We start from the raw sequence: 15838 nt of genomic DNA on the forward strand, positions 1-15838 counted from the left end.
TGTATATGACTTTCCTCCTCTCTTGCTCACAGAACTTTTATCATCCCAGACGTTGAGTGTGGTATGATACGACAGTTGGTGTCAGATGTCTCAGTATCAAGCAAACGTTTGTCCTGCTGCTAGGGTGCACACACACACAACCTGCTTAGAGTGTAGTTTTCTAGTTGCTATGTTTGGTTTGCAACTAGAAAACACCAAGTAATTGGCAGTCCTTTGGATAAAGACAGCTTATTTAGGTGTGGTATCAATGGAGGATTCATAGAACTACTGCAATTACAAGCATTACGTCTGGGCCATAAAAATAGCTCACGTAAAAAAAGTGAGCCCAGTATTGAAGAAATGGTAAGTCGGCTACCAATTTAGAAGTAGCTACGTTATTGATATTATTTTCTAATAATTCATGATTTTTTTTTTTTTTTGTTGACCCCCACACATAAAAGATCACAAGACCTATACTACCACAGTGCCATATGTGGGCAAGTTATTAATAATTTCATAATAATGCTTAATAATTTATGATGAAATTATTATGGTAATGACCAGATATTTCGGTGGAATTTACGTTCATGGCAGTTAAAACAATGTAAGCCATAACCACTTCGTTGATACTTGATTCACTTTTGAATATATGAGGTTTTTATGAGAGATGCTCTACTTATTTTTAGATATTTTATTCATTTAGTTATTTATTTTATGAGATATGTTTTATTTCTTTTTTAGATTAAGTAGGTAAAATAGCAGACGAATAATTTTTCAAAATGGACTGGTTGATGCGTTTAGCAGCGTTTGTTCTTACTTTCTTCTACCGCCTTTATAACATTACACTGCATTATAGTCCAATTTTACAGAAATTCTTAGGAAACCTGAAGCAGCTTAAGAAGCGACTATATATATATATATATATATATATATATCACACCTTTCATTTTAGCGATTGATTAGGCTGATTTCTCAAAAGACCTTTAGCAACGTACGAAACATATACTCTAAATTTGGTAAAGTACGAGCCTTGGAGAGGTGGCTGTGTTTGGAGGAATACCTCCAAACGCAGCCACCAGATGGGGGGTATTCCTTTGGAGGAATACCCCCTCCCCCCATCTATTTAGTCTGATTGGTTTGATTTTTTCCAAGAGCCTTCAGGAATGTTACAAAACTTTTTGCAGTACGTTGAATAATGAGACCTATAGATGTGCACGCAAACAGCGTGACCTCTTTCCCTCCCCTCTCCTGGTAACTTCCTTTGATATGTGCAGTTGAACTTAAACGCTTACGATAGGACATAAACAACGTAAGAAATAACTTATAAATTTAGTCGACATCTGTTGAATGAAGCGATTTCCATGGTTCATTCATTCATCCATTTCGTATGGTGATTCAGCGGCCGTGATGCCCTTTTACGGGGAAATACGGCACCACCTCAATCCCTCCTATTTTTATCCAGGCTCGGGACCGGCATACCTGACAATTCAGACCTATGGCTGGAGGGATTGTCTTAAGTATGCCTGACTGTATACGTGTGTGTTCACGGGGCCGGTTTTCCTGTTTGCGGGATGAAAACCCCCCCGATAAACTGGGGGAAAAAACCCTGCTGTCCACGTCTAAGACCGGCTAACTTGGCTATGGCTGAAGAAGATCCTTAAGCTCCTCACGTCGTCGGCGGGAATCGAACCTAGGACACTCTTACCCCAGGCATAGGGTTGCGAAGCGTATAGCCACTAGGCTAACCGCACGGACATTTCCATGGTGCTGTAGAAGGAACCGTTATCCCAACCACCCTCTTCCTCCATTTCATTTAATCCGATTAAGCTGAATTTTTCAGAGTACCTTTAACAATGTAAGAATTAGTATATTCCATATTTGTTCGAAGTCGGATGAACAATGTGACCAGTGGAGATTTCTGCGAGGAGGAGACGAAAAAGAAGCAAAAGAAAATTGATGCGCTTTGGGAATTTTTGCTTTCAGAGAATCGGAATTACAGTAGTTTGAAGTTTGGCTCTAATGATTTGTTATAAGAATTGTTAATGACAGGCTGGTCTACGTTGTTTGGAGTCACTGCAGTTATTCTTGACTAGACGGCCCCGGTCAGTCCAAGCAGCGTAGTGCAAGTGGTGTTTTTCAGAGGAATATATCAGAACACAATTTGTCGTAATCGTAACCCGTCACGTCATATTAGCAGACGATTTCACAGAGTTCATTCTGCTCACCTGAAAACAAATAGCTACAGTGGACTCAAGAACATTGACGATGTACTTTTGAATGAAAAATGTCCAATTCCAATAGTTCCACACTGGCGGCAGAGCTAGGAATATGAAAAGCAGGACAGCATTGCAGGCTGATGGTGTTATCACTTTAGATACCCTGACGATAATGGCGCGAGATTGTAATATCGTAGCCTTCATTACGTTCATTTCCACGCTTCTGCTTGCCTTCATGTCCACACTTCAACCATCTGATAACAGTTACTTCATCAATATACTACACCTTGTCACTGCTTTGGGAATTTGGTCCATAATGGGCATCCTTACCCTGGACCCTGCACTCATCCACGGACCTACTTTACTTTATGTTATTCATTATACTGCCTAGTTCTTCGGATGCCAGACCACTTGAGTATTTGTAGGAAGAGGTGAAGTGAATAGTTCACGACGGATATGTGCTACAGGTCATTTTGAGGCAACCGTAGAATGCGATTGTGTCTGTATCTCTGTGGAACGCTTTCGGTGCTTTGTAAAGGCAATTCCTTGATGTTTGAGGAAGACTAAAGAAATGTTACTCTCTCTTTCTCAAGTAGGAGAACTTAATTAACTGACTGTTTAGTCCATATTTGATTGTTATTAACTTTTTAGTCTGCAATTACCGTATATATACCAAAAAGTGCTTTCGTATTTTGTTTCGTGAATGGGATTGTTATGAAAATTAATTTGATGCAATACTTAACTTCAAGTTGAGCTTTAATGTCTTATTTTCTTTATATTTAAATATGATTTCATTACTTTTAAATGTATTAAGACCGAAGTTTATCCTCTAACATCATACCAAGTGAAATTATTGATTTTGCGTCAAGCAGTGAAGCTAACCAAGTACTGTAGCGAGTCACTGGCTACTCTTATTGTAGAATCATTAAATGGCCAAAATTCAACCTTCTATAACTTTAGTTCTAAGATGAATATAATCGATTCATCACTTTGATTTAGCAAAGTTGTATTAACTTCAGAAAGTTCGACAGGACGAAGCCTAACAAATTTGAATCGTTATATCCATTAATATTTTTTATTAATCTCTAAAATATTTACATATGCACAATAATCATCTTGAGTTATATTCCATTGTGTTATTTTACAAAGTGATGCACATATATTCTTTTTCTATATTAGATTTCAATAATTTTTTTAATAATAATTTTTTGCTTAACATTATGTATTTACAAATTTACAGCACGTATTGTTCTAATATTAACAGTGATGCTTATACAGATTTTTTGTATAATGAATAACTAATATATATATATATGTATGTGTGTGTGTGTGTGTGTGTGTGTGTGTGTGTGTGTGTGTGTGTGTGTGTGTGTGTGTGTGTGTGTGTTAAAGATACCAAGTAATTTTATAACCTTTGTTTTAATCCTTTTTCCCAAGTAAGCAAACAGACAAGTAAGTCAAGTTTGCGCCTGAACGTGGTTCAAGACTATGGTGGTGGTGCAACACCAAGGCAATCGTGGTAAAGATGGATTAAGTTCTGATCACTTTCCTTAGTATTTCCCATAAATGTAAAACACATCTCCTAGTATGTATGACATCATACATCTCTCCTAGGAGATGTGTTTTACATTTATGGGAAATACTAAGGAAAGTGATCAGAACTTAATCCATCTTTACCACGATTGCCTTGGTGTTGCACCACCATGGTCTTGAACCACGTTCAGGCGCAAACTTGACTTACTTGTCTGTTTGCTTACTTGAGAAAAAGGATTAAAACCAAGATTATAAAATTACTTGGTATCTTTAACATATATATATATGTATATGTTAATCCATCTTTACCACGAGTGCCTGGGTGTTGCACCACCACCATAATATATATATATATATATATATATATATTACATTTATGGGAAATACTAAGGAAAGTGATCAGAACTTAAACTATCTTTACCACGAGTTGCCTTGGTGTTGCACCACCACCATAAGTCTTGAACCACGTTCAGGCGCAGACTTTAGTTACTTGTCTGTTTGCTTACTTGGGAAAAAGGATTAAAACCAAGGTTATAAAATTACTTGGTATCTTTACATATATATGATACCCAAGGTAAAAAACTTTTCATATATATGTGTGTGTGTGCGCGTGCGTGCGTGTGACTGTGCGTGTGCGTGTGTGTGTGTGTGGATTAATAATAGTAACTTTAGTTGGTAATTTACAGTTGCAGTTGAATAAGATTACAGTTTACAGAATTACGAATATTTACAATTTTTGCTTTAATGCATTTAAGTGCTATATTGGTGATCCTGATCATGATTTACGGTCACGCGTAGACCCACACTTGACTGTGTAAGCATTCGAAAACGAAATCCCTTCGGAATAGGTTGGTTACTCCTTATTCCAGGAGTATCTTATGTCTGTAGAAGTGTGTGTGTGTTCACGGGACCGATTTGCCTGTTCTGAGGGATGAAAAACCCGAGTTTCCCGGAGAAGAAACTCTCTACTTCCATATGATATCGGCTAACTCACATTCAGTTGAAAGAGACCAAATAAAGGTCTAGAATCGAATCCAAGTCTTTCGGACCAAAGGGCTTCTTCAATACCGACTGAACTACGGAAGCTCATATTTCTAATAAATGTTTTTTTTTTTTTTACTGAAATCAAGAGCAAAACGGCTTCACTTCGGCGATGCAAAATTATTCAAATTAAGTGGATATTCAATCCAACATTATTTCAAAGCCGAACAGAGAAATTACAAGTGTTTCGTGCCGAATATAGAAATTATAAAAGTTTCGGCGGATCCAAGCGTGAGCAACCTTTTATGACAGGGGCGACTCCTGGTAAAGGTGGAGTAAGATCTGATCCCCTTTCCTTTGTGTTGATCCCAGGTGAAGTATAATTGTCAGCTTGCATCCTCCAAGCTTTTTAGTAAGCTTAACTGAGGATGGACTTACGATTGATAGATGTGATATTTACTACAGCCGTAGGATAAGAAATTCACACACACACACACACACACACACACACACACACACACACACACACACACACACACACACACACACACACACACACACACACACACACACACACACACACACAGAGAGAGAGAGAGAGATTCCTGGGGATGGCATGATGCGTTACTGAACTCGAAAGCTTGAAATAGTATACTTCATCTTATTAAGTCAAGTATGTAGAATGTGTATTTCTCGTTCATAGTATGTGCTTAGGGCTCCTTTGTAGGATAATTTCGTAAAGTTTCTGTTTTCAAAAGGTAGTTTGTTTAACATCGCGTACATAGAGCTTCCAGGTAGCTTTTTCATAAATTATTATATATATTTATATGTGTAGTTCTGGCTGTCCTGTAGTTATCATCAAAATAATATTTTATAATGGCTTCATAGTAACATAGGTGTTTCTGTTAGTATTTTACGTTCTGTCATGGTAGTGTGAATAAAGCCGGTATCGTCTTTGTTCCCAAAAGATTAGCTTTATCATATGGTTGGAAAACTAAGTCTTTTAATCTATAGGGATTGCTTGCTATTGTCTGGAGTTTGTTTTGCAGATGATTTGTGTGGCCTTTCCAGTTCAAATTTGCATTAATGTAAATTCCAAATTAATATTGTATCGTTTCAATCCTGGTTTTACTAAGTGTGTTTAATGTAAATTCAGTCTACGAAAGGTTGTAAACTTATAATGCATTTTTCCCGCTGAATATATTTTTTGTTTTATTTTTCATTTATTTTTAACGGCTAGGTAATGTGTAAACCCTGTTCTAGGAATTCAACATGGACATGGAAATTTTCCTAATCCCATGTCAACCTTCCAATAAACAGGATGGTGGTCTCCCAACTGGCTATTTAATTTATCTACCAACTAAAGACATTCTCAACATTCCAGCTTCAGGTGGGATTTGAACCCACCTGTTTGTTGTATGATAGTGCAGATGCGCTCTCCACTAGGTCAGCCGATCCTGCAAACTTCCGTGATCTGAATAGCTTATTCGTCTTCACTTGAACATCTGCCAGGTTTTTGCACGTCCTAGATGGGATTCGAACCCATGTCTTTCTAGCAAGGCAGATGTCATGTCATCACTGTCGCGATGCTCTGCGCAAAAGCTATAAAGGTGTGATGTCCTGGTAGCAGATAGAGCTTAAAAAACCCAAGGTTTTTTTTCTGCAACCTTTCTAAATCTTCTGCAAGAAATAAGTACTTGTGAAAACAGTCAGTCAGATAGGCTTCATCTCTCTTCCACTGTTTCAGATCCTGAAGCCTAACTTATAGGTTAGCAAATGTCACAATTAACGACTAATCTAAAGAACATCCTTGTTATTTGTAAACTTGAACTGAAAATAAATTTATGAAAAATGAGAAAAAATAAGCGCAAGCAAAATGTGCTTGTGTAAATTTTACCATATCAACTTTCAACTTGGGCTTAGTTTTCTATGATTAGTTTCCATGGGCTTACACTATATTTATAGAATGCACTAGTGCATGATAAATGAATTTTAAAATATGAAAGGAGTCACTGCTTCAGCTTTCAAGTAACGAAAATTAAGGATGTGACGAATACAATTCAAAAATAGAAAATAAAATTATAGAGATGGTAGGTACAAATGATTTAAGTAGTGATAAATACAATATGGGGAGATGGCATGAAAGGATTGCTAGATGAAGCAAAAAGAAAGCGAGAGGGCGAAAATTGTTAGTTTGTTGTCAAGATATGATACTGGTGATTTAGGAAGGTAGCAAATGATTCTATGCGCACAGGTCGCATAGAAGAAATGGATAGAGTTTTTGTATGCATGGAGTGAGTATGTTACTAGAAGGAACTTGTATAAGAGTGATGGCTTTATTCAATCTGGAATGGATTTGACATCGATAGCCTTAAAAATTACTTACTAGTGTGAGACCTAAGGTTGCTGTATAAATTAGAGGATATAGGATTGAAACATTAAACTACTGACTTGCATAAGAGGATGGCTTACGGACAGGTATCAGAAAATGGTGTATGGAAGAGGTTATTCTGCTAGATTTAAGGTGACTGTTCCCCAGGAATCAGCGTTTGTTCCTTTGTTGCTCAATGTATACATTAATGGTATTGGGAAGGACCAGACTGGAGATGTTTACTTGTTTGATGAGGATGAAGAGATATTCATTGCAATCAGAAATGCTGCTGATATGCCGCACTTACAGAATTACGTAAATAGACTGGACCTTCGTCAAAACTTTAGTTTCTTATCCACCATAACTCCGAGATATCTAGCTCATTAATTTATTCCAAGCATAATCCCACTAGTATAATATGCGGGATAACAAGTTAAAGTTCGAAAGTCACATGGCAAAATAAATACAACTCAGCGGATAATTGGATTCTGAAAGGAACATTTTTCGTTTGCCTCTTTACAAGACCTTGATAGGACTGCATCTGGGGTATGAAGAAGCAGTGGAAAGAGTGCCATGAAGAGTTACAAAGATGATGTCGGGATTATGAAATGTACATTATGACGATAGATTGAGAGTATGTGGCCTGCAGACACAAGTAAGCAGGAGAAGTAGGGATGATACGATAGCGATGCAATTTATAGGTCTTTCTCAACACTGTAAACAGAAGAAGGAGGGGATATTGTGATAGAGATCTATAACTGAAGGAGTGTTATGTGATACCGGTTGATTAAATTTTTTATTATATGGAAGATAGGGAGAGGACAAGGGGAGTGGAGCATCTATGGAAGCTGAGTTTGTGTGCGTTTTTAAGAAAGGAGTGAACGATTGTTTCTTCACATAGCAATGAGTGAGTGGAACAGCTTGCTTATTAAAGTGATGAATGCATCTGGTGATAATGAGTTTAAGAGAAGGCATGACATCTGGCGTGGGTGATATGTGGTCTCCCTGGAGGTCTCTGTTGATAATAATAATATGTAAAAAACGTGGACAATATATATTCCTGAAGCAAAACTATGTGCAACTTCAATGACGATTACTTTCAGCAATACAGCCTGGAATATTTAAAAAAAAAACACCATTTTTTGTAAATTCTGAAGTTTCATTTCGAGTTCTCATACTTTTTTTGGAAGAAGTCATCGATAGGGAAAAAGTAGTTCTTTATTATTCTGAAATCCAGTAATTTATAAATTTGCCATTTTGTTTCTTCGTTGGTTCAATATAAGTAAGCATAAATTAGGTCTATGATCTTTATTTAAATATTTTTAAATCCTACACATGAAAGTGTTAACCCTTATTGTGTTAACAATATCAATAACCATCGGCGACAAACACAAAAAAACCTTCATAAAGAGACTCTTCTGCCATAATAAATGGAAGTTACTTCCTCGATAACATCAACTGCGTCGTCTCTGCTTTCTTAAGCCCATGATTGATGGCCTATTTTTCTCTGACAGTCGTGCAATCTTCATCATCTGTCTTCTCGGCTTCCTGCCTTTCCTTGATTGCCTTCCTATTCCGTCTTATGTCTAGTCTTCGAAGATAAAAACTATTCGATTCTCAAAAAAATGATGCGATATTTAAAATAAGTATTTTGAAATAGAAAATTATGAGAATTATAATTTTAAAATCAAAATGTAAAATACATCCATATGGCAAGTCTAAGTTAAATATTTTAAATTAAATTGACTAAATATGCGCAAGATGAATCATGCGATTAAATTATTGTAAGTTGGTTTGCGTCGAATCGTTCAGAATTATTACCGAGACGGCTAGGTCCCTGAATATTTATGCTATCTTAGAATGGTTGTGAGGAAAAAAGAATTACTATCACCACTTAAGAATGGCTAACTGAGCTTTACTTGAAAACCAGCTTAGACCATTCCTCCTAATGAGAGATAGGCTAATTTATCACATACATTATACAAGACGTGCAGTCGATATTCAAGACGTACTTAGAGCACTCAAACTAGTTCTTTTATTTTCTCACAAATGAAACATTTTGTTAATAGAAAAAATAATGTGATAGCCGCAACAACAAAAATGACCTCGTATGTACTCGATCTTCGAAGTGTAAACTTTATACTGTTAACTTTAAAACTTCGCTGTAAAGTGCAAGCCTGGTTGACAGCATACTTACTCTCCACCCCATAAGCCGGTTAGAATCCCATCATGGGTATGGTTGTTTGCAAAATATCAGTTAGTTGTGGATGATTTAATCGTTAAGTACTAGGCTACAACATACCGCTTATTTCAAGCTTGAATTAACCTGTAAAAGTTCCATGTTTGGTCTCTAGAACAAACTTTACGGATTATCCAACCCTTAATTCATCCACGCTACTTTAGTAATACCAAATGTATTCTGTTTTAATATAGGTAAGTAAGTTGACATACTTATAAAATTAAAGACGGAAACTTAAACTTACGTGAAATAAATTTATTAGCTGTAAAAGTTTCGCCTAAGTATCATAGGCATTCTCAGTACGATAACAACGCAAAATAAAATTACAATAAAGGAATCAATTTACTTATAAATGCACTCTAGGTTTACTGCCTTTCTTAGCTGGATTCACATAAAACATTGAAACAACTATGAGTATCAAAAATTAATTTCATATTTCTTATACTAGCAGTAAAACTGGTTTACGACATGCTTTGATGTGAAAGTAACGTGCAGGTACATGTTCTCGTTTGCTGATAAAAAATTATAAATACCGTCAAGAATAATAAAAAAACTCCTTGAAAGACTAGAAAATTTGCAGGATCTATCTGTGATTTGAAACCTCTGATTTATTTGACTTACTCCAGTCTAGCTTCTAAAACAAAGTTATCTTCCACAGGGATTTGTTCATCGCAGATTTAATATTTCTTTTAAATTCACTTCACTGTCATGCAAAGATGTCAAGGCATTTGTTATCCAGTAAGTCATAGATTATTCATATCTTTATTGAAATGCCAAATAATCCTATCATAACCACTCTTGAAACTGTTGATTCCTATCTCTTTTCAATAACATTTCTGAGTTTAGTTTAGATCTTTCGGTAATTATAAATTTAGGGAATTCGAATGGTACCGATTTGTTTTGTGTTTGATGTTTTCTCCCTTAGACAGATATCAGGAATGGGTGGGTAACAGTATGATAGATTTGGCGAACAGCACAACCATGTGAAGGAAAGGACTTGCTTCAGCAATTTACTCACGTTCAATAAGCTGGTGACATGGATTAGAGAGTAGCTGATGGACAACATAAGAGAGTAATATACCGGGAGCGGAAATACCAAGTTAGATAACTAGTGTTTTGTGCCACTTGGATTGCTGAGGTTTAATTTTTATGTTAATGGCATTAGGGTTGATTTGATGCATAATAAAGTATATGGTGGAGCAGATAACTGGTGGTGTGAAACAGGACTGTGCGATTGGATTCAATTGTTTAATTTTCATATTAACTGTGGTTGATTTGAGGGACGATATCTAGTTGGTGATACAGAATTGGGAAGACAATGGTAAATAAAGAGATCCTGCACAATTCCTTTATTAACATTGTAGAGATCCTGCATAGTAATCTGATGTAGAGAATAGAAAAGAATTCATTTGGATAATGGCTACCCGTTCAGTATCAAAGCGCGCGTTGTGCACTTTGGATTTTTTTTTTAATTGCAACTTGTGTATGACATCGATGAGGTTGCACTATAAGAAACTGAGAGAGATTTAGAGGTGATGCAAGTTGAGGTTCAGAGGACATATTGCAGAAGTGGGCATAATAACATAAAGAAGAATTCGCATGTTAAAGGAACATTGACAAGTGACAATAATTTCCTAAAGCGATTAGGAAGTTATTGTCACTCTACATATAAAGTCTTGATATAACCACACCTGGACTGCTGTGTTCTGAATTGATTATCTGGGTTTTGAGAGAACGAGAGAAATTCAGAGGTGATCGAGATAGCGATAGGTTTGTGAAATGCTTGCTATGAGGATAGAATGAATATTTATTGGTTGCATTATTTGGTTGTTAGGTGGAAATGAGGGAATGCGATGAAAGAATAGAAGTTAATAAGGAAATATTATAGGATACATGCAGCAGAAATAATTCAGTGCACGATAAGTGAGAAAAGAACACACTATGGAAGTCAAATAAAAAGATAAAAGGAGTAGATATTTTGCTTGGAGAGAGGAATGAGCTACTGAAGTGGGGCTCTAGAAAGAGAGGGAGAGAGAGAGACGAGGCTCACAACGAACCTTATGACGCCATTTATATTATAGCAAGTATTATTATATTGAAATGAAAGAAAATAATGGAAATAAAAGAAAGAATTAACAAAGTAAAATATGCATTTTATAGCAAGAAAAAATTTGGTTATTAATAAAATGAATAAAAATTTAAAGAGAAAAGGCTTAGTAAGTGTTATATTTGGAGTTATGACCTTACAGAAACATGGACAGTTGGGTAGAAAGAAGCTAAAATGTTGGAGGCATTTGAAATATGGTTATGGAGAAAATTAAGTGGACTGAAAAAATCACCAATGAAGAAGTATTACAAAGAGTTGAAGAAGAAAGGAATTTACTAAAAACCATAAGAAAAGAAAGCATAACTGGATAGGACATGTATGAAGAGGAGACCCTACTGAAAAGAATGATAGAAGGGGAAATTGAAGGAAAGACCAAGAGGAAGGAGATGGCTAATGATGCTTGATTATATAATGGGCACAAGAGGATATCAAGAAATGAAGGAGGAAGCAAGAAACAGAGGAAATTGGAGGAAGAGAATTTGCTGAGATATACCATTGGACCTGTCAAGAGAGAGAACACTAATGATAATTATTATTATTACTCAATTAAGAATTTTTATAATGTTAGCCATTTAATGCAGACTTAAGTCAACTACTCCAGTCGGAACCAAAAGTGACTTTCGGGTTAAAATTAAGCAGGAATCCACTATAGTGGATTCCTACTCAAACTTCCTTAAAGTGATCAACAGACGAAACTGCGATCCTGAAGGAAAAAACAGCTAATTTATAGTCATAAGGCATTCTTATTGAACTAATCTTCAGTATAGCACTATTGTAAGGCTTACATCTACCCGCCTTATAATGCCTGCTGTAGTATAAAAAGAGATCACGCCCCATTGCTATATATACTGTATACATGTACCATCATCACTATCCAGCTGAGTACCTAAGTAACTGGCGTTGCACATTCCACGAACTAACCTTACCTTTTATTTATTTTATAGTCAGTGAAGGAATGTAATTATTTATTATTTATTGAAACTGTTTCTTATTTTTTCTGGAGGAAAGTAAAACTAAAAGAAAGTAATACTTAATGAAATATGGTGTACTCATGTATAAATCATCGCAAAGAACTACTCCGATAAGTAGCTTGGTAAATGATTTCTTTACAAATAAAAGAATTCTCAGTATGTAGCTTGGAAATTATTCTTTCTTTCAAAATAAAGGAATTTTTTTCAGGAATTCTGTTTTCCTGAAATAGAAGTATTTCAACAAAAAAAAAAAGAAAGAAAGAAAGAAAAGGAAATAATCCAAAAATGATTACATGTCCTCATTTTATGAGGGAATACGATGATCTAATTATCACAATTAATTTGGAAAATGATCACAACTTGATAGGTTGAGAAGCATAAAATTGTTACACGAATTCACTTTGTACTACTAATACAACAGTAAAGTAGTATATAAAAGTGATACTGATTTCTTTTGAGCAATAGAAAGGTATTCCAGGTATATGTGGCACGTCTTCTGTGCATTTTTCGGAATTCAATAACTTTAAGTTTTTATATATCAAATGTAACTCTTTTTCTTATTGACGAGTTTCTTTCTTTTTTTTTTGTCATATTTAAAAACAGTATGTTGCAATTTATTATTTAGGGAAAATATTTCCATATGATATGATGTCGGGTGCGTCGTTCCCAATACGAACATAATGTTTGAAAACATTAATCTAACTGTGTGCGAACACTTTTAAGCTCAAATTGGTATATGACTGTATGTAAGGAATTTATTTGTAATATTTCTAGATGGTTATTAGAACGGATGAGCCTCAGTAGCTCAGTCGGTATAGACGAAGCCCTTTGGTCGGAAAGACCTGGGTTCTATTCCCGTCCATGACGTGAGGAACCTTTATCTGGTCTCTTTCGACTAAAGGTGAGTTGAGTTAGCCGGTCTCATACGGAAGTGTAGGGTTTTTTACTCCAAGTAACTCGGAGTTTTCATCCCTCAAACCGGTACCGTGAACACACACACAGACGGCTACAGTCATAAACATACTTACCGCAAGGAAGGCAACGGGAAACTACCTTGCTTATAATCATCTCCCTGATTTGTAGCATATTCTGCCACAAGGCTGAAGGGAAAATGCATACATTAGAACGGATGGAGCGAAAATAGCTGCGAAGCATAGGCCATTCACGGTTAATGTAAAAGCTTTGTTAGGTTTTATATTCTATTCAGATTCTTTTCATAGGATGAGTAATCTAACCTTTCCTTAAGTGATTTTTTTTAACCTTTCATTTCTTGGTCTTTCCTTAAGCCAATGTTTGGATACAAAATGCAGATCATAATAAGCACCCACCAAATATATATAAAGAATATGGACTTGTCGCGATATGCTAAGAGTGATCGGACACATTATGCATTCTGTATATTTTATGTTTCCTCAGTAACGAAAACTTCTCCCTAGTGAATATATTGCCCTTTTATAGCAGTGTTTAAGATTTTCATTGTTCGGATATCCTTGCAATTATGGATGAAACCATCAGGCGAGAAACATCATTGAATGATATGTTAACCCAATAGAAAATCATTATTTTAATTTAAAAAGTTTTTGTTTAATAATTAATTAACGTTAAGCTCCTTATCACGTACTGAGTTAAATTCCATATCACATTAAGTAGCATTTCTCAAAATGGAGTCCGCGGATCGATACTGTTCGGGAAAGTAAAAGTACCAGTCTTCGGAAAATATTAAAAAAAAAAATTCGAATCTGGCGTAGCGATAGCGAAAAGTAAACTATTAACGATTAATTAAATTAAGCGAGTGAAAAGTCTTCAACTTGTTTGCTATTTATTAAATAAGTTACTACATAATAAATAATAACTTATTATTTATTTATTTATTAATAAATAAACAACAACATTTAATGCGCATGTTATTAATATCGATATCAGGTACTAGTAAAAATATCAGATATTTTTACTGGTGTGAAAAATCTGCTCGATTAATTCAACGCAAAGTTAATATCAGTAGCTTTGGGACAACATGTCTTCAGTCGATATTAGGATATACATGGCAAGATCACATTCCTAACACTATCATTCTTAAAGAAAACCTGCAACGACATCTAATAGAAACAATTCAGAAAATCAGCTAAAATGGTTGAGACATCAACTTAGATATTCCTCCTTACCTGTGTTCAGTGATCTTGCTGTCTGCAGACTAACCAATGTATTCAAGTAGAACCACAGAGGTAGAGAAAGGACATGAAAACAGTTTTGGCAATTCTTTTTGAAGATGAAACTCATGTACCACCTGACGTTTACTTGTTAGCACATAATAGAGCAACCTTGCTTGCCGTCATTCAGCAGACTTCATCTCCATGAGTTGTGGTTATACACATATTTCTGTCCTGTAGCTGAATAATCTATGATAACATGGCTTATTTAATTCGGAAAACATCAACATCATATATACATGGATACATGAACTCATGTATCCATATATTCTTGATGGAACACAAAACGTTTTATATTAAAAAAAACTTGTTTGCAACTGTGTAAAGTTTGGAAACCACTGATCTAAAGGATTCCACCCACTGGCTGATAATGATGAGACTCCAGGACCAGTAAAATCATCGTCCCACTCACTAACAGTCCAAAGTGATAATAATAATAATAAAATATAATAAATATATGTTGTGCAGAGGAAGCTGTGTATTATATTATATTATATTATTACATTGTGCGCTTCGATTTTCTTGATGAAAAGAAAAAAAAACTTTATATGGGCTTTTTCAGTTAAAGGTGAATTAGCCGATCTCTTGCAGAAATAGCAGGGTTTTTCTCTTTCGGTAACTTGGATTTTTCATCCCAGATTAAGACAAATCGGCCAGAGAACACATGTAATTAACATTCGAAAATACTGTTAACAGAAGGTAGTAGGATGGCTCTTAGTGTGAAGATGGCAATAAATTAGCACAGACTGTAGGTTGCTCAGTGTGAAGTGACCTCCTACGATGAGTCCTTGAACTCCTTGGAGGTGTCAACTAACAGTAAAAATATTAATATATTATTGCTATTAACATTGTTATTTCTTTATATAATCATAATCACAGTATATTACATTATTAATAATATTATGTTATTTCTTATTCATCTATATTATGTATAAATGCAGAAGAAAAGGAAAAATACTCCAGTAATAATAACTTTAGCGAAAGATATTTTCACAAATAATTCATAGGATATATATTTCTATGGATTTCTTGTATTGTTTACACCATAAATTACATTTAAAAGTAAATGTGCGCGCGTGTTCTTTGTTTCTTATGCGCTGCTTAAGCCCACAAATCAAATTGAAAAATAAATGTGTGTGTGTGTGTGCGTGCGTGCTCACACCCACATACCTTATTAAATTTTACTCTTTGATCTGAACAATTCGGCTGTCAGGAAAATTCTATCACATTATCT

General features: G+C 35.3%; 1 long non-coding RNA gene across 1 annotated transcript in view; it reads left to right on the top strand.

Moving 5' to 3' along the window:
* The window catches only part of LOC150106420 (uncharacterized), a 127874-nt gene that overhangs the window by 77546 nt on the left and 34490 nt on the right, over positions 1-15838 (top strand). The window lies entirely within an intron of this gene.

The sequence above is a fragment of the Typopeltis vanoorti genome, chromosome 5 (assembly GCF_054136105.1).
Source record: "Typopeltis vanoorti isolate ZY-2024b chromosome 5, IOZ_Tvanoo_1.0, whole genome shotgun sequence".
NCBI classification, from domain to species: domain Eukaryota; kingdom Metazoa; phylum Arthropoda; class Arachnida; order Uropygi; family Thelyphonidae; genus Typopeltis; species Typopeltis vanoorti.